At 45.7% G+C, this 23,572-nt stretch overlaps 1 protein-coding gene across 1 annotated transcript in view; it reads right to left on the minus strand.

Annotated features, from left to right (window-relative positions):
• Window positions 1-23,572, minus strand: part of TNR (tenascin R) — a 297,381-nt gene that overhangs the window by 140,040 nt on the left and 133,769 nt on the right. Inside the window, exon 2 of the mRNA XM_084637752.1 lies at window positions 4,703-4,805. The gene's annotated coding sequence lies outside the window, so the exon portion shown is untranslated. The remainder of the gene's footprint in view (window positions 1-4,702; window positions 4,806-23,572) is intronic.

Raw genomic sequence — 23,572 nt, forward strand, 5'->3', positions numbered from 1 at the left:
AGTCTGTGCAGGCCCCCTTTGATGCCACAGAGAAAAAGCCTGATCCAAAGCCTACTGCAGACAGTGGGAGTCTCGCATTGAGTACAGTAGGCCTCAAAAGACACAGCCCTGTGGTATGCTGCCTGTAGCTCTCCCACCAAGACTGTGCACAGAGAGCGTGCCCTAGAGAGCAGCTTCTCCCTGGTTCCACCCATTCCCAGTGGAGCCCCAAACACATTTTGTCTGTGTTGAGGGGCTGTATGCAGAGAGGGTGGAGACCCTACACTGCCTTATCTGCCCTTCCCCAATGCTAATCTTCCCCCAGTTTCCAAGAAAACGTCTTGTGGGGGCTAGAGGTGGAACACGGCTGCTGTCTGACAGTATATGACAACAGATTAGGAGAGCTTCTACCTTCCATGCGATGCACCTGGTCTTTGTTTGGGAATTTCAGTTCTAATAAGTTCAGCTGCTTAGAACCGAGCTGCTGCTCTCCTTGGAATCATAGAAATGTTGGGCTGGAAGGGACTTCGAGAGACCATCTACTCCACCCCTGCCCTGAGCCAGCACCAAGTATACTTAGACCGTCCCTGACAGAGATTTCGTCTCACCTGTTCTGAAAAACCTCCAATGGCACGGATGTCCCAACCTCCCTTGGGAACCTGTTCCAGTGCTTAACATTCCTTAGCATTAGAGTTTTTCTTTGCTGCAGACCAAGCCAGTTGCTTCTTGTCATACTCATGGTGGACAAGAAGAACAATTGATCACCTCCCTTTTTATAACACTTTAGATAGTTGAAGACTTATCAAATTCCCCCTTCAAGACATGTTAGTTAAATGTTTTAGGATTTCAAATCAAGTTTGATTCTGGTTTTGTGTGAAAGTCAGGCTTAGTCATAGTCTAATCTCATAGTCTCATCCAATGTGATTCACTGAATACCCGGTTCCTTTCCAGCCCAACCAATTGCTAATAAAGGCTTGCCTATATCTTATGTTTCCTCATCCTGTTAGCTGGACTGTTTCAGTGTTAGCTGTACAGAACTAGTTTATGGTTGAAAGATATCATTTGGCCACATACACACAAAATGTATGACTATGCTCCCAATAACAAGCTCTTGCAAAGAAGAAACATGTCAGAATGAGGATAAGTAAGATGAGAAGAGGTGAGACCTAGTGATGGACAAAACTAGGATGTAGGAGGACTGCGTTTGATTCCCAGCTGTACCATGCCCATGGGACTGATTACTAGCTGGACCAGGATTCATTTCACAGCAAGCTGGACTGATTGTTAGCCAAAGCTATAGGAGACCGACACGGAGTACAGACAATGTGCAAACAATTCATTGACAGGATGGTCGGGAATTTCAAAGGAGCCTAAAGTAGCTAAATGCCCCGCCATAATCTCTAGCCTGGCATAGGAATGGCAGACACTATGGCAGTAAACTGGATTAAATCCACACATTTTGTAAATGCTGAGTATTTCAACATCCTGCATTGACATCATTACATCCACAGTGTCCTGCTTCCATTGTGAAGCTATGCTCTCTATGTCCAGTGTCGTCAACATAGCAGGGCATTTTGCTAAAAAGCACGTCACAGTTCTCACTCCCAAAACCAGGCATGTGAATTTGCTATGACCAGTGTTACTATCCTGCTTATAGATAATTGCCATTCACCTCAGCTGGTTCACACACTGCTTTGCTATGCTGACATTTGAACCTCCCCGGTGGACAGCCACACTCCACTGAGCTGATGATAGATACTGGTTCAGCTGTGTCATTTCGGTGGGAATCTTTGTACCTGCCCTGTTTTCAGAGTGGGCATCTTACAGAACCGAAACTGTCCTTGGTGACATACTGGAAGAAAATCAGCCCTTTGCCAGGGTTGTCTTATTTCACTGGTGACACATGAACTTGCAAAGTTCCATCACGGGAAAATGGACCATTTCACTGCTTTTAACATGAGAGTTGCTAATGCACATGCACAGAATGTTGCTATCTGCTTAACCCCTGACTCCGCTGTGACAGACAGTAGTGACTCAGGCATACTTGCCTGTGCAAATACATTTGTGCATGAAGTCAATCCCAGCAGGTCAATCCCTTCCCACCAACAGAAGAAACTCAGATGCTTGCCTCTGTCTGTCTGGGAAGCTGGGTCCTAGGAGCTACAAACACATGAGCCGGATTTGGGAAAAAAGAGAATAATGCAATCCAGCGCAGCAATGTGTGTAAGGAAAATAAACAGATCCGCACTGTAATTTCAGTGGCCAGAACTCCAGTGGGGTTCTTTAGGGAGCGTTCGTAAACCCAGTTTTGTTTAAAGCAAACAAAAAGAAAGCGCAGTTAAATCTAGCTATCTGTTTCATGGTATTATTTTCTTTGTCATAGAGTAGCACCCAAGGGCCCCAACTGAAATCAGAGTCCTGCTATGGCAAGTTCTGTACACACAGAGGCACAGTCCCTGCACCAAAGATCTGACAAGCTAGCCACAGGAAGTGCTATGATCCCCATTTCACAGATGGGGAACTGAAGCACAAGGCATGGGCTTGCCCAAGAGCGTCACACTGTGGAAGAGCTGGGAATCAAACCCAGACCTCCTACGTCCTAGTCTAATGTCATCAACAAACATGGAGAAAGGCTTGTCTACTGTACATGTGATCAGAGAGGAAACTCTGGCCTCCTCTTCACCTTCCACATGTACTTCAGAGTGAAGGCGTGGGGGCTCTTGCTTTTGATGGCATGGGCCAATAGTGGCACTAAGGAGGGGGGCCTTCAGGTGTATGTGTGGCACCTTTTCACATGGGGCTGGAGAGTGAACCTGCCCTCCACTTACCCAGTAGTAGTGCCCGTCCCGCAGGGCTGAGCCTGGCTCCCTGCTCTGGGTGTTGTGACATGGCACATGGCTTTGTGTGGTGCTGTGACCCCATGCATCATGTCGAAACGCCACTCATTCATATTTGGCCTGGCCGCCCCTCGGCCATGACGAGCCAAACAGGAATGGTGCTGCAACCCCATGTGCCAGATTGCAATGCCCGGGATGGGGAGCTGGGGCCTGCCCCATGGGACAGGAGATGCTGCTGCAGCCACCATGAATGACGCATTGCTCCCCTGCTTGCAAAACCTGGCTCTGCCACTGGTCTGGGCTCTGGTGATTTCTTACCACTTATTTATTATTTGTATAACAGTAGCACCTAGAAGTGCCAACCAGACTGAGGGCCCATTATGCTAGGGGCTGTACTTATAGATAATAAAACAGAGTCCCTGCTCCAAGGACCTTACAATCTCAGGTAGATGAAACCAACAAATAAGGGAAGGAACGGAGTAGGAGCAATACATGGGTTTTTGCACAGACTAGCCGTGTGTACAGTATGCAGGCACAGCTTGGTTTTTTTAATGGCGCTAGACAAGCAGATCAGCAATAGTAAGCGCATTTACCATCTGCTTCGCCATCAGCAGCTTGGCAGCATTTTCCCCAACAGAATGAAGTTGTGTGATGTCATTGTAGCATCAGAACATGGAGTATGCCCATATAGAACAGAGATTATGTAACAAAATACCTATGACCTCTATGGCTGCTTTATGATGCTGATGTTGTGTTTGCTGTATTGATTCCTTCACATTAGAAACTCTTCTGGCTAATTTGTACCTGTGCTTATTAGTTTGACAGCTGCCCAAAAACCTTAACAGATTTATTACTGCAGCTGGTGCAAGTCTGGCCGTGATTATGACCTTTTTCATTCGCTGTTCATTAAAGCTGTTTTTTTGAAAGACGCTAATACATTTTCATGAAAAATGTCAAAATAATTGGCTCACAAATGTAAAAAAGGATTATTTTTATAGATTTTTCAAGGAATGTTTTTTTACCCAGACTGTCCAACGAGAAGCCTTTAGACCACGTGTCTTTCCAAAAACCCAGAGGGCCAGATACTCCGGTGGTGTGCCTTGGAATGGAAGTCACTGGAGCTGTAGCAATTTACACCAACTAAGGAGCTCTTCCACTGACTTCAATGGAGTGGTGGCGTTTTACACCTGTTGGGGGCCGGGCCCAGACACTTTATTCTTTCATAAACATGAGGAAAGATTCTTTGGAAAGCAGACAGAAGGGGGGAAATGCTGAGAGGAATAAAATATCAGCATAAATAACTCATTCTTAGAAGACTTTTGCACTGTCTGGAGCTTTATGCTCTGTATGAAGGAAAAACAAGAATATCTGGAAATCTTTGGAAAGAAAAAGAAACATGAGTTTTCCTTTGACATCAGAAAGAGTTATGGCAGATGCTAAAGGGATGTAGAGATGGTTTATTATGGGCTTTGAAACACGAAGTTTTTGGTTAGGTTAGTAAATAATTCAAAAAATGATTTGTGCTGGCCCATCTGAGCTCAGGTATTGCGGGAATAAAGAACAAACCCCTGGCATCTCTGAGCACAGTAATACACTTTTATTACCAGCCACATAATCACTAGCTTCCTGAAATACATTATTAAAAACAAGGTTAGTACTAGCTGCTACAGACCCCATCAGTCCAGAGCCCCAGCTTGTGAGGCATCCAATAAATAAAGTACCATTTGGGGCCATTTCATTACGGCTGTGGTAGGCAGGCATGAAGCTGAGTTCTGCTCGGACTATCTGCAGAACACCCATTGCAAAGCACTAAGGGACAATGAACCCCACCCAGAAGTTGGAGATTTGGGTGGGAGGGGAAAGCACAAAGTAAGAAGGTGCAGTACCTGCTGGAGTAGGTGGTTTGGTTTTTCCTTCCTCAGCACCCTCTCCTGGATCCAGTTCTCAAATGGAAGCAGCCCATTTATCAAGGTAAAATGCTGTAACCACCTGTAGAGAGAAAGGTACGAGGGTGTTACCTTTTCACCTTGCGGCAGAGGCTTGCACTTGCGCAGATGTCCAGCTTTCAGTGACATGCACATTTCAAGCCTGTTCCCCACTTGTAGCAGGTGAATGGCACATCTTGGCTTGTCTCCCTCCCTGCCTGCCCTGTTAACTCTTTAAGCTCCCATCCATCTGGTGGAGGTCAGTGCATTGTCCTCGGCAGTGATGTACCATCACATGACATTTCATCGTCAAAGAGGAGGCTGTAAAAGTCTTCAGTTTGGAGGGTAGTAATCAGGTACCAGCTATTACAGGACTCCAGTGGGGATAACAGTATCAAAATAGTGTTTTGATTTTTCATTGTGTTAGTCAACACCCCTTGGTCTTAAAATAAGACTAGTACAGTGGCTCTCAATGTTTCCAGACAACTGTACCCCTTTCAGGAGTCTGATTTGTCTTGCGTACCCCTAAGTTTCACCTCACTTAAAAACTACTTGCTTACAAAATCAGACATAAAAATACAAAAGTGTCACAGGATAGTATTACTGAAAATTTGCTGACTTTCTCATTTTTACCATACAATTATAAAATAAATCAATTGGAATATAAATACCATACTTAAATTTCAGTGTATAGCATATAGAGCAGTATAAACAAGTCATTGTCTGTATGAAATTTTAGTTTGTACTGACTTCACTAGTGCTTTTTATGTAGCCTGTTGTAAAACGAGGCAAATATCTATATGAGTCAATGTATCCCCCAGAGTTATGTGTATCCCTAGTTGAGAACCACTGCCCTAGGGAAGGGCTGGAAGGCCAGAAGGAATGGAATCTTCCCCCCCAACTTTCCGCTTTGCTGCATCATTGCCACTCAGCAAAGACAGAACCATCTCTTGCTCACAGAATATTCATGCTGCATCCCAGATAGTCTATGCTGCAGTGCATTGCCCCCAGCAAAAGTGAAATAATTCTGATTATTCTGATCGGGTTCCTATGGAGTCATGGAAATTAGAAACACCGTGTTACATTCTAATACTGTAATGTAATTACTTTGCAATTGGCCACCTACAGCTTTCAGAAACTTTAATGAATTAAGCTGTACAACACCCCTATGACGTACGTAAATACTGTTATCCTTATGTGGCAGGTGGGGAAACTGAGGCACAGAGTGAGCAGATGACTTCCTCAAGTTCACACAGTGATTTAGTGATAGAACCCAGATTTCCCGAGCCTTGCTTCCACCTTTAAAGAGATGCAAAGGGGTAGATTCTGGCCATAAATGGCCAATGGTGAATTCCCTGGTGGAAGTGTGTGCCCCACTGATGTAAAGCAGGCACAACCATCTCCTGGGTCAGCTGCTCCGCTGACCCCCTGCATAATGGGTGTACCTAGGGAAGACGACGACGACGACGTAGGTGTGTGGCAGAGGTCCACTCTGCTAAACTGGTTCTCTAGTGTTGTAGGGTCCCTCTGTGCCCTTATACTGGTGGTGTAGGTTAGAGCAAGCCATAACTTCCTTCCCTGTGCTGAGCAGAGCTCGGGTCAGGGGAGAACTGGGTCTAGAAGTGTGCTGTCACTGGTGTGAGATCCAGAAGAGAGGCCATCTCCCTGCTCTGTGGTGTGGTGCCTCTGCGTGGGTCTGGGAGTGGGTGAATGTTTGGAGCCAGATTCGGTTAGCTCAAGAAGTGTCCTGGTGAGATTACAGCTCACAGAGCGGGAGGAGGAGGGAAATCTCATCCAAGCATCTTATAATTTCACCACATTGCACCCTGAATCAGTAAAGAGGTGACTTCTGAGTTTGGATCTGACTCAAAAGCAGAGGGAATTGGTTTGAATCTGGAGATCTGAATTGATCTTCCCCACCAATGCAGAAGGATTTGGACCTAGACTCTGATGACAAGCCATCCCTAATATGACGCTCCGAAAGGCATGAGTTTAGACACCATCTCACAGTGAAATCCAATTTGCTACCCACTATCATCCACAAGTAGCTGCCACATTACTACTTTCCAAGGTCTAGATTATGACATTCCTTGTGTGGGTGTAGGGTGGAAGAACCTTTGAGGCAAGCCCCATGGATGCTCCCCAAAAAGGAGGATGAGGAGGGGTTGCCTCTAGGGGGGCTTGGCCAGCACCTGTACTCCCTAGAGTGCCCCTGAGTGGGCGCGGTTCCTCAGCACCCCCTGCTCAGAGCTGTGCTTTATTGACTCAGTCTTGCTGCATATATCTGCCTCTTAATGAATATTGGGCCTAGATTGTCATTGAGCACTGCCACTGACTTCAGTGGGACTACTCATGTGAGCAGCCACTTCCTAAGTGAGTAGCAGGATCACAGCCTTGCCCTTGGATTATTTCCCCCTGTATTTCCAGTATTAAGCTTCTATTTTACAGATGGAATCTTGCTGCATTATTTCCTCTTTATATTTCTAGCCCCATTCTATTATTTCTCTATCCTCACCCGTTTTTGCAACACCTCCCAATATAGCATTAGCTGTGCAGCACTTCAAACAGGCCCTGTTCACCGCCTTCCTGCCCTCTCATTAATGACAGTGTGAAATGAAATGGGGCCTGCCAGCCATCCCTGCAGTGGCACCCCGCAGGCCAGCCCTCACCGTCTGCTGCTTTGCTGTTCATCATTACCCTGAATCTGTGGTTGTCCAGCCAGTTTACAGTCCATGGGAGAGGGCTCATCTGCAGGCCCTAGGAATGAATTATTCAAGGAAGCTTGTGCAAGGCTTTACTGAGTTCTAAATACATTACACATCAGTCACATTTCCTTCATGCGCTCATTTGGCAATCCATTAAAAAGTTAATTAATTTTAATGTCTGGCTTTCTGTACTGATGCCTAGAATGGGCTTTAAAAATAAAACACATCCAAATCTGTCTGAAACAATCACACAGGGGGACTGATGGGAACTGGCTGTCTCGCAGAGGTGGTCTCCCTCCCTTGTATTATTCTCTATGTGGTTTCAGATAGAGGTCTTGTTCCTCTAGAACTGTTCTAGTGAACCGCTAAAATAGTTTTGGGCTCTGCTTCAGAGGTGGCTGCATTTCAGAACTGTGATGTAAACAGTGTTATAGGTGGGTCTGAGCTGTAAAATTTGGATTTATATTTTGAAACCATGCAAAGGGACTGATCCAAAAGGTAAAATATTCAAAAGTGCCTAAGTCCCATTTTCAAAATTGAGTTAGGAGCCTAAGTGTCTCATTGCAAGGCAATGGGACTTTGACTTCAAGGAGCCTCTTTAGAAGTTTAGGTTCCTAACCACAGTTGCCAACTTTCACATGGTAAATAAGCACCTCAATTTTCACAATAAGCCAAAAATCAAGCTAATCCCATTTCAAAACAAGGCCAAAACAAGCCAATCCCTAAGAATCCCAACACTCTATGTGACTAGATTCCCCCCGGCATGCAGTCTGGAACTGTGGTGGGCCTGCTGTGGGCCCGACTCTCTTCCCACTAAAAAAAAAAAGAAGCAACAATCTACAACAAGCAACAAGCCATAAACTAGCCAACAAGCAACTCACAAGTCAATTAAGCTAAAAACAAGCCCAATTTCTGTGGGTTTTTTTTGTGGATTAGGCATGTCTGGTCCTAACTCACTTCAGGCATATTTGAAAATTTTACCCAAAGTGCTGTGGGAAGCCTCCCACAGTTTGAGATTTTTCCAGCCCGACTTCAGTCACTGATGAAGGCTGGAACATTCTGATCCAGATCTGGAATCTGAAACCACCGTCTGTACTCTTAGAGTTATAGATTCTTTAAGGCCAGAAGAGACCATTCTGGTCATCTAGTTTGTCCACTTTCTATACCACGGACTGTAAACTACCACCCAGTACATTGGTTATCCATTAATTCCTGCGTTGAACCTCTGGTGGAGTGAAGGACAAGTTTTCTAGAGTGACCTCCAAATGTGTCCATGCAATCACTCTGTGTGTGCAAAAATTCTCATGCTAGCCCACAGTTCAGGACAGCACTTAAAGTTAAGCACATGGTTAAGTTTCCCTGACTTCAATGCAACTTATGCTAGTGCTTAAAGTTAAGCATGTGCTTAAGTGCTGGCCTGAGTAGGGCTGCTTTCCTGATGTGGGGCTATCATGTGCCGAAATATCATTTGATTTGCTTTGGAGTCTTTCAAGTGCCTGTCCTCTGCTTTCAGCACGTTTACCACGTTTAAACTGACATTTAATTCTAAACACCATATAATAAACTCTTCCCCCAGCAGTGGAGTATTTATAGTTACCTACCACTCTAATCACAGTCATCACATTGGTCCCATTTCCTTACCCGTCATTCAGCCCTCTGCCCCAGATGCCTAGCAGGGCACTGCAGTACGGCCAAAAAAGCTAAGCAATCCAGGCCCTGCTGGACCAAGGAGGGAAGCAGATTCCAGGGGAGGACTCTTCTGGAGAACTTGTGAGAGCAGTCTCTTTCCAGTTCAGTCTGCAGCGGGTTCCATCTCACACGTCCCTGCTAGGCAGCATTGCACATGAAGGGAGCTGGTGTCCCAGACCAGCAGCTCCCATGTGTACGCACACATTTAATCTTGGAGTGTGTAAATTTGCGGACTCAAATTCTGGCCATGATCCTGAGAAGTGCTGAGTGCCTCCTGGTTGGTATGGAGCACCTGCAGTTCCCCCTGGAGTTCAAGGGTATTGAGGTGCTGAGCATGTCCCCGTAGCTCATGCTGAGGCCCTTTGAAAATCTGTCGGTGTAAAGTGCCTTGGGATCCTTTGGCATGGAAAGGTCTGGAGTCATATAGTCATACTGCTTGTTATAACAATCTCAGTCATACCTTGCGCTCTTCCCATCTGCTTGTTGTACCTGTGGTTGGATACTTAGCAAGCTCTTTGGGGGCAGGGACCATCTTTTCATTGTGGCCTCTATGAATCACCATAATACAAATAAAGAATAGAGAATCAATATAAACGATCACGCTGTAAAAAGGGAGGATTTGGATACATGCCCATCCTTCTCTGCAGACGATAGGGATCTAATCTGGATGTTTGGCAGCCTTTGAATAGATCTGGTCAGTGTCCCCTATGAGTGGGCAATTTCCATTCTACAGAGATGATTGCAGACTGTAAATAATTCATTACCTTCTGCGTGGGAGTTTAAATGGGCTCCATGAGCTCAGTAGAACAGCTCCATAATCTGCCTGCACTAACTTGTTGAAACTTGCTGGTCCGCCAGGTACATTCCGCTGCCTTTTCTGCAGCAGAACACCGCTGCTCGCTGCCTAGATCACTGCTCGGGGGACATTGTTAGAGCAGGACATTATTCTAGCCTTCTGTTTCTCTGTTGCCCAGTGGGGATAGCCCCTCAGTAAAAATCCTGCCAGCCCCATCATGAGCTCCTGACAAAAGGGGTTTCAGTAGAATGCAATGGAAACTTTGTTTTACACCCTCTGATTTGGACACATTAAAAGGCCTCTGGTGCATAATGGTTAAGCAAGAACAAAATGTGAAACGCTACATTGAAAAGGGCACACCTTGGAGAGCTCTTAAATGTAGCTTAATTACATTAGTTACACACTAATCGAGGGGGTAATTTAGCATCTTAAGACATATGCTTTGCTCACTAAAATGAGACATAACCCAAAAATGAACAAAGTCTGTGGACGTGCTGCTGTTTCCCTAGGACTGGGGAGGCTGCAGGCTCTGGATCTGGCTGACAATGAGAGATGCATTGTCTGGAGTGCTCTAAATATGCATAACTTCTTGTGTCCTGTACAGAGGGAGAGTGATAAGTGATACCTTTAAAAATCTGGGGTTAAACTCTTTAGAGCAGGGACTGTCTCTCACTGTGTTTGCCGGGCACCTAGCACAATGGGGCTCTGAGGTTGGTTGGGGTTTCTAGAGGCTGTTGTAATGCAATTCATAATTATTATGAGTTGCTGTATTGAAGTGAGTAGGATTACTGATGGGAGTGAAATAAAAGGGGCATGTTTGCAGGATCGGGGCTCTGGCATGCATCATTTCAGTAAAGTAAAATCAAGCATCTCGTAAGAAAAGAGGAATTTTTCAATCATTTTAAAAGATGGCAACAACCCATCCCAATATCTGGGTCCTCAGGATTGCCCCTTCGCCTCCTAGATAGGAACTAAGGCTTAGAGCCTCAAAGGTATTTAGGCACCTAACTCCCATGGATTCCAATGGGATTTAGGCACCTTCGAGGCTCTGGCCCTAAAGCCCTGTCCAAAATTTGGGCAGTGGATGATTTTTCCTTTCCATTCTGGACAGAAGGTTTCACATCACATTTTAGTTGAATTGCCTTTTTGCTGCTGTTCCATATCTGTCTGTCTAGTCTTTTACACTGTATGCTTTCTGGGGCAGGGACAGTCTTCTTCTCTGTTTGCAAAGCGCCTAGCACAGGGGGGGCCTTAATCCTTACTGGGGGCCATAAGGCACTACCAGAATACAAATCACCAATACTATAATGGAAAAGAAATTTTACTTGTCCTTGGGGAAGAATCCTTCCCCAAAGGCACCAAGGAAGCATTGGCAATTGGACAGAAATTGTTGGGGGAAAGATTTTTTTTGCTGGGTGGCGGTTTCTGTGTATGAAAGAAGCAACAAATGCATCATGTGATCCCCATGACTGTTTGCTGCAGCTGATGAGTGGATTTCATATTTCATTCCTGAATGAGAATTTAGTCCCTTTTGGCATTTGACACCATAGTGCGTAAGCCCATCTCCCCCTTTTGGAATGGCCCCATCTTGATGAGCCTGAACCACAGAATTTGGATTCAGATTTGGATTTCTGACATCTCCATATTCTGGGAGGTTTGGATCTGGTGTCAGTCCCTTATAGAAATAGAGGTCAATTCAAAATTCAGATCTGGATCCGGAGATTAGGGGATGATTCAGATGAAGATGTTGGGTTCAGCCGTGTCTCTAATTTGCAATGGTAACTGGTTGCACATAATAAAGGCTAAATTTATGGGGGAAACCATTGGTATCCTCCATATTGTACATTTATTTATTTAAGCAAAAAATTAGCTCTGACTGACAGATGGTGTCCACCTTCACAGTCTATTTGCATCCAGCACATGTGAATGTTAATGACTTACCTGAATCTCCTTCCAGCTGGTGAACCCGCATGCAACTTAATCGAACTGCCAAACCTACCCACAATTCCCCAACGAACAACCCAACCTGATCCTGGACACCAAACCTATTTGCAACTGTCCACCTGAAAATGAACTCTGGATAGCCCACCTGCCTCACCACTTCCCCTCCCCAGTCACTGAAAAAATTTGGCATTTGCAGTGGTAATTGTTGCTTCAAATTTATAACTAGGGCAGATGCAGGTATCTTACGACCAAGGGGAACTCCAAACAACTTTGTCCCAAGGTCAGCCTACGCTGCAATCAGGAGGTGTGACTGTAGCATGTGTAGACATACATTAGCTAGCTTTGATCTACAAAGCTAGCCTGAGTAACATGTAGCCGTGGCTGCATGGAAGGCTGCACACCCAGGATCCTGGGTACATACCCAAGCTGCTGCCGCCCATGCTGCTATGGCTTCACGGCTATTGTTACTTGAGCTAGCTTTGCTTTTGATAGATATGGGTGTGGGTATAGATAGTGGTATGTCTACATGTGTTGCAAACACACCTCCCAGTGGCAGAGACTGGTTTAAGGGACAGTTCCTCAGCTGATGTTCCTCGGCTTGAAATCAATGGAGCAATGCCAGTTTACACCTGAGAATCTGGCCCCATGTGACTGTAGAATTGAACCCACGCATGCCTCATCAACTCACCAATGTGCTGTAGCACCTTGAGACTACTGAGAAGAGGGAGAAGAGAGGCAACTGGGGTGACCAACAGTGCCTCCCTTTTAAATTACACTGGGCGGTTAGTCCTGCTCCTTGTGACTGAACCCAGATGGTATGAAAAGATTACCGCAGCCTCCAGGCCTATCAGTCTGGTGTCTTTCAGCGGTACTAACTTCACCATAAATAGTAATAAATAAATACAACGCTTCTGCATTAAATTCTGAGAAGCCCATTGAAAACTGTGTACACAGTGAAAACAAATACATGATTAAATAACGTCTCTAACAGTATTTCTATAAAAATCCCCCTCTCAAAATAATATGGTGTGAAAGGGGCATTCAAGTGCTGGTTAACCTCCATTCAGAAAGATAATTTTTATCACATCATTACAGTCAACTGATTAAAACTGAATTAATTCCTACAGAGCACCAATTCTAAACACTGCCTCGTCTTGTAAATTCAGCACCAAAAAAATAAATAAAAAATCTTGATTAATATGAAAGCGCACACACAACCCTACATCACTATAAAATCCAGCACATGAGACCACATGACCAAGAACTCAAATGGATACAAACAATGAAACAGCTCTGGTTAGAGATCAGTAGATCTCAAAACCCTTTACAAAGGAGGTCAGTTTCATCATCCCCATTTTACAGATAAGAAAACTGACGTACAGGAAGTGACTTGTCCAAGGTCACCTAGCGGCAGCATCAGGAATAGACCCTCACATCTCGTAAATTCCACTAGGCCACGCTGGTTAGGGAAAGGGGATTTGGATAAATGAAAACAAACGTGAACCATCACACCACTCAAACAAAATGCCTCAGTCAGCATTTATTTTCCCTCTATTTACTTCCAACCCAAAGAACAGGTCCAGGATGTTCACCGAGATTGCCTGTGAGCATTGCAAGGCAGAAAGGGCTCTGGGACAGTGTGTTAGAGACGTCATCCTTGTGGATGTCAAACTGTCACAGGATGAGGAAGTTTGGGAGAGTCAGGCAGAGCATCTTCCAGGAGCCATCTCTTCGGTATGGCGTCCGTTCCCTGATGGGCTGACATTCACATGTTGCTTTGGGTGACTATTCAAGCTTAAAAGTCACTTGTGCTGGGTATTTGCATGAGCAAAGTGCCAGCGCTTGAATGCTCTCAGCATGCACGCCCAACACAGTCAGGTATCAAAATTGTATTTGAATTGAAATGGTGATTCTCTAAGCTCTAGCTATGAAAAGGAGTCTCACATCATCTTCTCTCCCTTTCCCTTAAGTCTTCTTTTCTCTTCCTCCTCCTCATCCCATATTGATGACCTCACCTCCCTAGAGATCAGGAGATTCAAAGGAAGCATGCTTCACCACGCATTCCAGCAGACTGGCTACCTCCGTTGCCATATTTGCTTATTCTTCCAGCTCTTTGCTCCCTAGATCACAACCTATCTGCTGCTCCTATTCAGTTAAAGGTCCAGTCATAATGCAGGATATCAAAATCAGCTGTGTGGCAACAGACCATAATGTTGTGAATGCATGGTTCTCAGTCAGAATTTACGACTTCGCTGCAGGATCGGGCAGGAAGAACAGCCGGCTGCCAGAGAGAAAGCCCTCTTTTGGAACACAACGGAGGCCCACAAAAATGATGGGAAAATAGGCTTCTTTGTGCATAGTCTTTCCCCCACCCTAAGTGAAACACTGTAAAAAAGAGGCCTGCCCACCGTGGCATTTAGCATGTACATTTGGGACTCCTGAAGTATTTGGTGGTAAAGGTTAGATGAGCCATTAGTTTGATGAACTATAAAATATTGAATCTGTTTCACCTGGCTGCACACAGAACATCTAAATCCATTTCGGAATCATGACTAGCAATTTATCCTCATCTTCCCCCACCTCAGAGCAGTTGACATCCCTCAAGGTTCTGTCCTTAGTTCCTTTTTGTCTCTGTGTGTACTCGCAGCTTACTCATCTACCTACCACCTCTCTGTGGATGATTGCCAGACCTGCCTTTCTCCCCCAACCTGTGTCATTGTACATCTCCAGCTTTTTCTCAGGCCTGGTTTGTACTACAGAATAACGTCAATGTAAGGCAGCTCATGTTGACCTAACTCTATACTACAGTGTTCCTCCCGCTGATTTAACTTGCCCGCTACAGTGACCTCATAACTCCTCCTACCCTGGGATGACACCTGGAGCCCCGCTTAAGTTGGTGCAAGTGCTCCTGGTGTGGATGTGCACCACCAACAGAAGCAGCATAGTGTGGACACAACAGAAGATTTAATTACTGCAGTGGCTGTAGGTCAACTTAATTTTGTAGCATAGACAAGCCCTTAGACATTTCCTGCAGATGTCCCACCACCATCACAAACTCAGTCTTTCTCAAACAGAGCTTCTCCTCTTACACCTAACCCTCCCCTTTCTTCTCCTGTCTCTGCCACCATTGCCAGCTCTACCACGCTACCAGGCTTTCAACTCCGGTGTTATTTCAATACCCGTCTTGAAATATCTTTCTGCTCCATGCCCGGGCCCTCACTGAATCCTGGCCATTCTTCCTCTGTGATATCAGCGAAATCTGCCCTTCCCATTTCTAAAGCTTGCAGTGTTAGTTGTGAAAAGATAGAGCTGTTAGGGGCACACAGCCTGTGTAAACAGGAAATACAGGCAGTCTTGTGTTCACTTCCACCATGGTGTCCTGAGTTTCTGTAAAGTCCACATTGTGTCAGAACAGGCTAGAATAAAGACCCAAAAGATCACACAGAATCCATGCAAAAGGGAGGGAGGGAGAAAGAAAAACAGACAAGCATGTGACGTTGCACGTCATATGTTTTATGGAAATATGCTAATGAGTGTGAATATGATGTAACTGGAATATGCTTCATGCAAAAGGTCTCTTGTAAGGTATCATTACAAAGCTTATAATCTACTGAGTGTGTTCATCCTATTTGTATGTATGTATCATTCCTGTATCTAAAACTAGAAATATGAAGTATAACTCTGAAGTCCTACTGTAATTATGCAAAGTGTGGGCTATTAATGGTGGTTTAGAATCTTGATGGCTCCCATTGACTAGGACAATTGGTTGTAAATGGCTCTGTTTACTTGCAAGCCTTCCTGTGTTCTTGTGAGTCAGGCCGGGAAGAATGGAGGCTGGGGTCTCACAGGACATGTGACCATGTCACCTGGTACTGGAATCCATCTTAAATCTGGTGCTTTTCCATTTAGAAGGAGGGGTGGGGACCCAGAGAGACAAAAGATTCCCGCCTTGCGCCAAAGCTATAAAAGGGGATGGAACAGAACAAAGGGGACTGCCAGTCATGAAGAATCCCCTAGTTGCCACCTGAGCTGGAACTAACAAGGACTGTACCAGGTGAAAGGATGGGGCCAGGCTAGGAAGGAGTCTAGTCTGTGAAGGAAGCTTATTGGAACATCTCTGAGGGTGAGATTTACTTGTATTCAGTTTTTTAATGTATTAGGCTTAGACTTGTGTGTTTTGTTTTATTTTGCATAGTAACTTACTTTGTTCTGTCTGTTATTACTTGAAACCACTTAAATCCTACTTTTTATACTTAATAAAATCACTTTTGTTTATTAATTAACCCAGAGTAAGTGATTAATGCCTGGGGGAGCAAACAGCTGTGAATAGCTCTATATCAGTGTTATAAAGGGTGAAGAATTTATGAGTTTACCCCAGAGGTGGGCAAACTGTGGCCCCCAGGCCACATTTGGCCCATGGGCCCGTCCTGCCCGGCCCTTGAGCTCCCGGCCGGGGAGGCTAGCCCCCAGTTCCTCCCCTGCTGTCATCCTCCCCCTGGCCCCGCAGCCATGCTGCCGCGTGGGCAGCACTCTAGGCGGTGGGGCTGCAAGCTCCTGCCGGGCAGCGTGGCGGCCAGACATGCTGCTCTGAGTGGCATGGTAAGGGGGCCAAGGCCAGGGGGTTGGATAAGGTGCAGGGGGTTCTGGGGGACAGTAAAGGGACGTGGAGCAGGAGGTGCTTGGATGGGTCAGAGGTTTGGGAGTGGCGGTCAGGGGACAGGGAACAGGAGGGGTTGGATAAGCGTGGGAGTCTTGGGGGGCCTGTCAGGGGGTGGGGATGTGGATAGGGGGTCAGGGAATGGGGAGTTGGATAGGTGTGGGGTACCGGGGGGGGCCTGTCAGAGGGCAGGGGTGTGGATAGGGGTCAGGGGACGGGGAACGGTGGGGGGGGTTGGATAGGCGTGGGGTCCCAGAGGGCCTGTCAGGGTGTAGGGATGTGGATAGGGGTCGGGGCAGTCAGGGGACGGGAGGGGTTGGATAGGGGGTGGGGTCCTGGGGGGCAGTGAGAGGTGGGGGGGTCCCAGGAGGGGGTGGTTAGGGCACAAGGAGCAGTGGGGTTGGATGGGTCAGGAGTTCTGAGGGGAGCAGTCAGGGGGCGGGAAGTGGGAGGGGTCGGATAGGGGGTCGGTGCCAGGCTGTTCAGGGAGGCACAGCCTTCCCTACCTGGCCCTCCATACAGTTTTGCAACGCCAATGTGGCCCTTGGGCCAAAAAGTTTGCCCATCCCTGGTTTACCGTGTACAAGCTTTACACAGAGTAAAACGGATTTATTTGGGGTTTGAATCCCATTGGGAGTTGGGTGTCCGGGTGCTGGAGATAGGTAACCTGCTGAATGGTTTTCAGTTAAAGTCTGCAGCTTTGGGGGCGTGGTTCAGACCTGGGTCTGTGTTGCAGCAGGCTAGTGTGTCTGGCTCAACAAGGCAGGGTTCTGGAGTCCCAAGCCACCAGGGAAAACGGGCTCAGGGGTAATTTCAGCACATCAGGTGACAGTCCCAAGAGGGTCTCTGTGACCGAATCCATCTGTCATAAATATAAAGGGAAAGGAACAACCTTTATGTATGCAGTAATATAAAATCCCTCTTGGCCAGAGGTACAGAATCCCCTTACCTGTAAGGGGTTAATCAGTTCAATTAACCTAGTTGGCACCTGACCAGAAAGACCAATGGGGAAAGAAGATACTTTCAAATCGGGGCGGGTGAAGGCTTTGTTTTTGTGCTCTGTGTGTGTTCTCTCCAGACAAAGAGAGAGACCAAGCAAGTAATCCAGCTCCTACTGAAATGATACATCTAATATTACAGAAATAGTAAGGAATAGCAAGGAATGCATTAGATTATCTTTTGTTTTAGCTTGTGAATTTTCCCTGTGCTAAGAGGGAGGTTTATCCCTGTTTTTTGTAACTTGAAGTTTTGCCTAGGGGGGAATCCTCTGTGTTTTAAGTCTTATTACCCTGTAAAATGACCTTCCATCCTGATTTTACAGAGGTGTTTCTTTTACTTTTTTTTCTTTATAATAAAGTTCTGTTTTTTAAGAATCTGATTGTGTTTTAGTGTCCTAAAAACCCAAGGGTCTGGTCTGTGCTCACCTTGTTTACCTATCTGGTTGGTAGATTATTCTCAAGCCCGCCCCAGGAAAGGGGGTGAAGGGGCTAGGAAACAGGAACTCCAAGTGGTCCTTTTCCTGAATCTTTGTCTAACTCATTTGGTGGTGGCAGCAGTACTCATCCAAGGACAAGGAAGGATTTTTGCCTTGGGGAAGTTTTTAACCTAAGCTGGTAGAAATAAGCTTAGGGGGTCTTTCATGTGGGTCCCCACATCTGTACCCTAGAGTTCAGAGTGGGGAGGGAACCCTGACACCATCAAAAAGCAATTCTCCAGCCCAGCCAGGAAAGCTGCACAGAGCTAGAGCAAAACAAGCAGAGAAGAGCCGAAAAACACAGAGAGCCCAGAGCTGTAACAGGGAGTGATAAGAGAATATGAAATAATGAAGCTAAGCCGAGCCCCACAATAACACCCGTTTGGTTCCCTAACAAGCACCCTGAAGGATGGTCACTCTAGGTAAGCAGCTTCCAGAGATTTTGTCTGGCTTCTGGTTGAGGTCAGTAATCAGAGGATAAACAAATTAATACCTTGCTCTATCCAATGGGACCTATAGCAGAGGACATTTTCCTTTCCAGAAGCCTCACAGCCACTCAGATTAAACAATTGAATACAGTTAAAGAAGAACTGGACAAGTATTTCATGCCATGCTGCAACAGGATTTTTGAGAGAGCAGGCCTCCACCCGCAAAAGCAGGAGAAAGAGGAGTCACTGACTGATTCATAATGGCCCAGTACATCCTAATCCAGATATGGGGACATGAGCGAAGAATTTATCAGAGAGGGACAGCCAGCTATTTGACAGACTCCAAAATAATCCTAACCTCACTCTAGAGAAAGCCAAGAACATAGTCCTCCAAAGTCATTTGGTAAAGGAGCAACAGACTTTCCTCAAGAATAAGGAAAGGGAGGGTCCAGTATAGAAGCCATAGATCTGGGGAGGAAAATAACTCAAGATACCTAGAAACAATACTCCCCCCAAGACCAGTGCAAAGACAAAGGGATCCAGACAGAGCACTGCAAAGAAAAAGAAATACAACAGGGGCGTGAAAGCATGCCTATAGTGTGACAGATCACCACACAGCACATGGGTTTGTCCAGCAAGAGACACCACATGCACAACATGTCTAAAAAGAGAATATGATGCAGCAGCTTACTGGTCTAAATGCCGTAGTTGAAGAAGACCTAAGTAATACTGAGACTGCATACCTTGGAGACAGAAGAAAAACACAACGAACCACCACGGATCACCACAATCATCTAGGAGAAGTCTGAAATAGACTTTAAAATAGACACAGGTGCTGCTGTAACAGTGGTTCCAGAATCACCTTATAGGAGGATGAATGCACCAAAACCTCAAGAGCCAAAAAAGATATTAAAAGGCCCAGGACAGTCCCCATTAGATGAGAAAGGAAAATTTCTGACCGCTGTGAAACCAGGAGAGAAGACTACGTCCCAGGAGATCTACACTGAAGATGGCTTAACTGCTCTACTGGGCTACCCAACAAGCACAGCCATAGGCCTAGTAATAAGGATAGAACCAGTCACCATGCACGTAGAACCTAAGATGAAGACGGGGTTCCTGAAATTGTTCCTTGGCCCATGGAAACTAGAGGGAGAATACCAAATACAAATCATTTGCTCCGCTGACACCTATATGAGTCTCTGTCCCTTTACTGCCCAGGGTGAAAAGCAGAGCTCAGCTACATGGAGCCGATGGTGTCATTTCCAGACCACACTTCCCAACAGAATGGTGTGCGGGCATGGTAGTGGTCCCAAAACCAAGCGACAGGGTTTGAATCTGTGTAGATCTTACCAACCACAGTGAGAATGGCTGTAGAGAGCAGCATGTATTCCCTTGCGCAGAATGCACCCTCTGACAACTTAGTGAAGCAACACCCTTATCAAAACTGGATTTTCACTCTGGATTCTGGCAGATACTTCTTGCTGCAGAATCAGCATGGCTAACCACCTTCATAACACCATTTGGAAGATTTTGTTTCAATTGATTACCATTTGGCATATCACCTGTTCCTGAACACTTCCTGAGGAAAATGTCACAATTCTTGGAAGGGGTCTCTGCCAAATGGATGACATCGCTATCTACAGATCAACTCAAACCCAACATGACCAAGATCTCTTTGCAGTCCTGAAGCAACTTGAGAAGTCAGCCATAACACTCAGTGACAGGTGTGAAGTCTCAAAAGACAAAATTAAGTTTCTAGGCCAGATTAGTGATGGAACAGGGGTCAAACCAGATCCAGAGAGAGTGCAAGCAATTACCCACATGAAGGAGCCTCAGAGTGTCAGTGAGGCATGTTGACTCATGGGTATGGTAACTCACCTGGTGAAATTCCTACCTCCCTAAGAGAGAAGACATAGCCACTGTGAGACCTCCTGAGCCCACAAAATTCGTGATATTGGGGGAACTAAACAGAGCCAGGCATTCAGAGAAACAAAACAAGACCTCAGCAGTCCCCCATCGTTTGGCCCTGTATAACCCAAATAAAGCCACTTTAATTTCAGTTGATGCCTCATCCTGTGGGAAAGGGGCAGTTCTACTTCAGGAACAGTCTCCTTCTCTGTAGTGCCCAGTAACATATGCCTCACAAGCACTCACCAGTACAGAGCAGCACTACACACAAATAGAAGAAGCAGCCCTAGCCGCTATATGGGCTTGTGAACTGTTCAGAGACTTTCTCGTGGGCATAAAATTTCATGTGGAAACTGATCATAAACCACTAGTTGCTTTGCTAGGTTCAAAAAAACTAGATCAGTTACCATCTTGGATACAACATTTTCTAATGAGACTCATGCAGGTTCAGTTCTCAATTACCCTTATGCTGGGGAAGAACCTCACCATAGCTAATATGCTCTCCAGGGCCCCAATCCCAGACACATCACAGCAAGAGAGTTAATAATAGGAGCTGCTCACTGAAGGTTTTGTAGATGCAGTATTTATTACTTTACCAATCAAGGAAAAATGCCTACAAGAACTGAAAAAGATGCAAGAGGCAGATGACATGCTGAGCCAAGTCATGACCCATTTTGAGCAGGGGTTGGACTAGATGACCTCCTGAGGTCCCTTCCAACCTGAATATTCTATGATTCTATGACCCATTGCAGAGAGGGTTGGACAACGCAGACAAAGTCAGAAACCTCCATGCAGCGATGCTGGGTGGGGGATCTTACCAAAAATCAAATATGACATTCCGGGATTCAATCCAGACCAGTGGGTAGATGTGTCATCCCTGCCCTGCTACCTGGGAGCTTTGCAAATAACTGCTGCAGCTCACACCTGGGTTACTCACAAACAGCCTGCCAGCATGCAAGTAGCACCCTGCGTGTCTGGGTATGGCCACAACCCTGGGCCAGCAGCTCTGACCCCAGCAGCCTGTCAGCAAACACCAGCCACACTCTGGCTCCCAGCAACTTTGGTAACTGTTTGCAGGGTGATCCCAGCACACTCCCAGTCCCGAATTTTGCCCCAGAAACCTGTTTTCTGCCCCCTCCTGAACAGTCCAGATATATGAGGTTGTTGCCTCTCTAAGGAGATCAATATGCAACAGTATGCTACCTTAACAGTATGCTCCATTGCCCACACTCTTCACAATACTGGATTAGTTCTCATTAAAAAATAAAACAAGTTGATGTAACTACAAGGAGATAGGTGTTAAGTGAGTACAAGTACAAGGCGCTGATGTTAGAAGTGGTTACAAGAGAAATAAAGATAAAGCGCTTCCTAGGGCTAAACCTTAACAAACTAGACTTCTTAAGTGAGAGCAAGATGGACAGAAAGAGAGAACTTGGGATGTTTTGCCCCTAATTTTCCTTAGGGTTACCCCTACAGAAAATTAATTCCTGCTGTGAGGGTAGAGATCAGGAGTCTGGGGTGCAAGAGGTTCCATGCTGTTGTTTGCTAAGATGCAGATTCGTTTGTTCCTGCCCAGTTCCTGGCCACTTGGCAGGGGATGGCCCATCTGCTTTTTTGACACCTGGCTAGAGGCATCAGCTTGTCCTTTTCCTTTGAGAAGCTGGTTTACCCAGACTTGTCTGGAAAACACATTTCAGACCTAGTTTCAGCGTATGTTTATAACTTTACATAGAATGTTGCAAACAATACATCACAAGCCACATTTTGTATAAAGATTATTACAACCTGTGCAGAGTATGAATCCAGGGGTGCATTCACTCACACCATGGCCTGCTGTTAAAGGAGTCCAGACTGGTTATAGGAAATCCTTGACAGACTGCATGAGGGACACCAAGGAATTACAATATGCAGGGAGAGAGCTAAACAGTCTGTTCAGTAGCTTAGGCTGAGCAAACAACCACAACAGAGAGTCGGGAAAGGTGATATTTGCATTTGCATGAGAACCAAATCATTGGAACCGTTACTACCCTCTCCCAGACAGGCTGACCTTTTCCATCTGCACAATCCAACCTGCCTTTTGGTAATGTATGTCTTGACATTGCCAAGTTGCTCAACACCACATCAGGTGCAGTTGTGGAGAAGATAAAACCCATTGTTACCTGTTTGGGGATCCCCAAGCAAGCAGTGTCTGACAATGGTCCCCAGTTTACTACTGAGACATTTTAAGAGGTTTCAGAGACCTACAGTTTCAATCACATCACATCCAGCTCCCTGTTCCCCCAAAGTAACAGGGAAGCAAAATACCCAGTAAAGACTCTAAAACAACTCCTTTCTAAATGCTCAGAGCCTCATCTCGCTCTTTTAGCGCACTGGTTGACACCTCAAGCAAACAGCTTCACCCTTGCAGAGCTGGGGATGGGAAGGAAGCTGTGGTTCATGAGCTCAGCCATCCCTTCCCAATTTAACACTTGTTGGCCTGACTTCCTGAGACTACAGAAGAAGGAAGATCAATTTAAAACTTACCAGAAGAGGGACTTTGACAGTGCCATGGAGTTCAATCCTTGAGAGTACTGAGTCCAGGAGATTACGTTACATTTGAGAAAGACTCTCAATAAAAGGGGTCAGTGCAGGGACGTGCCAGAAACCCTTGATCCTGCTTTGTTAGTGTGCTAGCAGGATCCATCCATCAGAACTTGTGTCATTTTGTTGAGTGACCCCAGGAACCAATACACTCTGATCCCTACACTGAGACGGAACCTATGAACAACGCCCTGCCTGCCCATGTAGAACTGCCAGCATGTCTTCCAGATCCAATCCCTGCAAGGACGTATCCTGCTAGAGAAAGACATTCCTAGAGGATTACTTAAGATCTTGAGAATCCAAGAAAGTCACAGGACTACTAGCCAAATGTCATAAAAGGGCAGAATAAATCCCTGACACAAGGCTGTAGGTTTGGTCAGTCTACCCCATCTTTCCTAGGGCTGTTTATTTTTGTTTGCATTGCAATTTTATTTTGTTATACCTTGCTGGTTTTTATGAAAAGGTTGGATAAAGGTTTATCACCCTTCCTCTTCAGAAAGGGGGATGTGGGGTTAGTTGTGAAAAGACAGAGCCACTACGGGACATTGAGCAGGGAAGTATAAGCCTGTGTAAACCAGAAATGAAGTCAGTCTTGTTCTCACTTCCACCATGGTGTCGGGGGTCTCTGTAAATTCCACAAAGGTCTTGTT

This window comes from Lepidochelys olivacea (genome assembly GCF_965140295.1).
Source record: "Lepidochelys olivacea isolate rLepOli2 genome assembly, chromosome: 8".
Taxonomy (NCBI): Eukaryota; Metazoa; Chordata; order Testudines; family Cheloniidae; genus Lepidochelys; species Lepidochelys olivacea.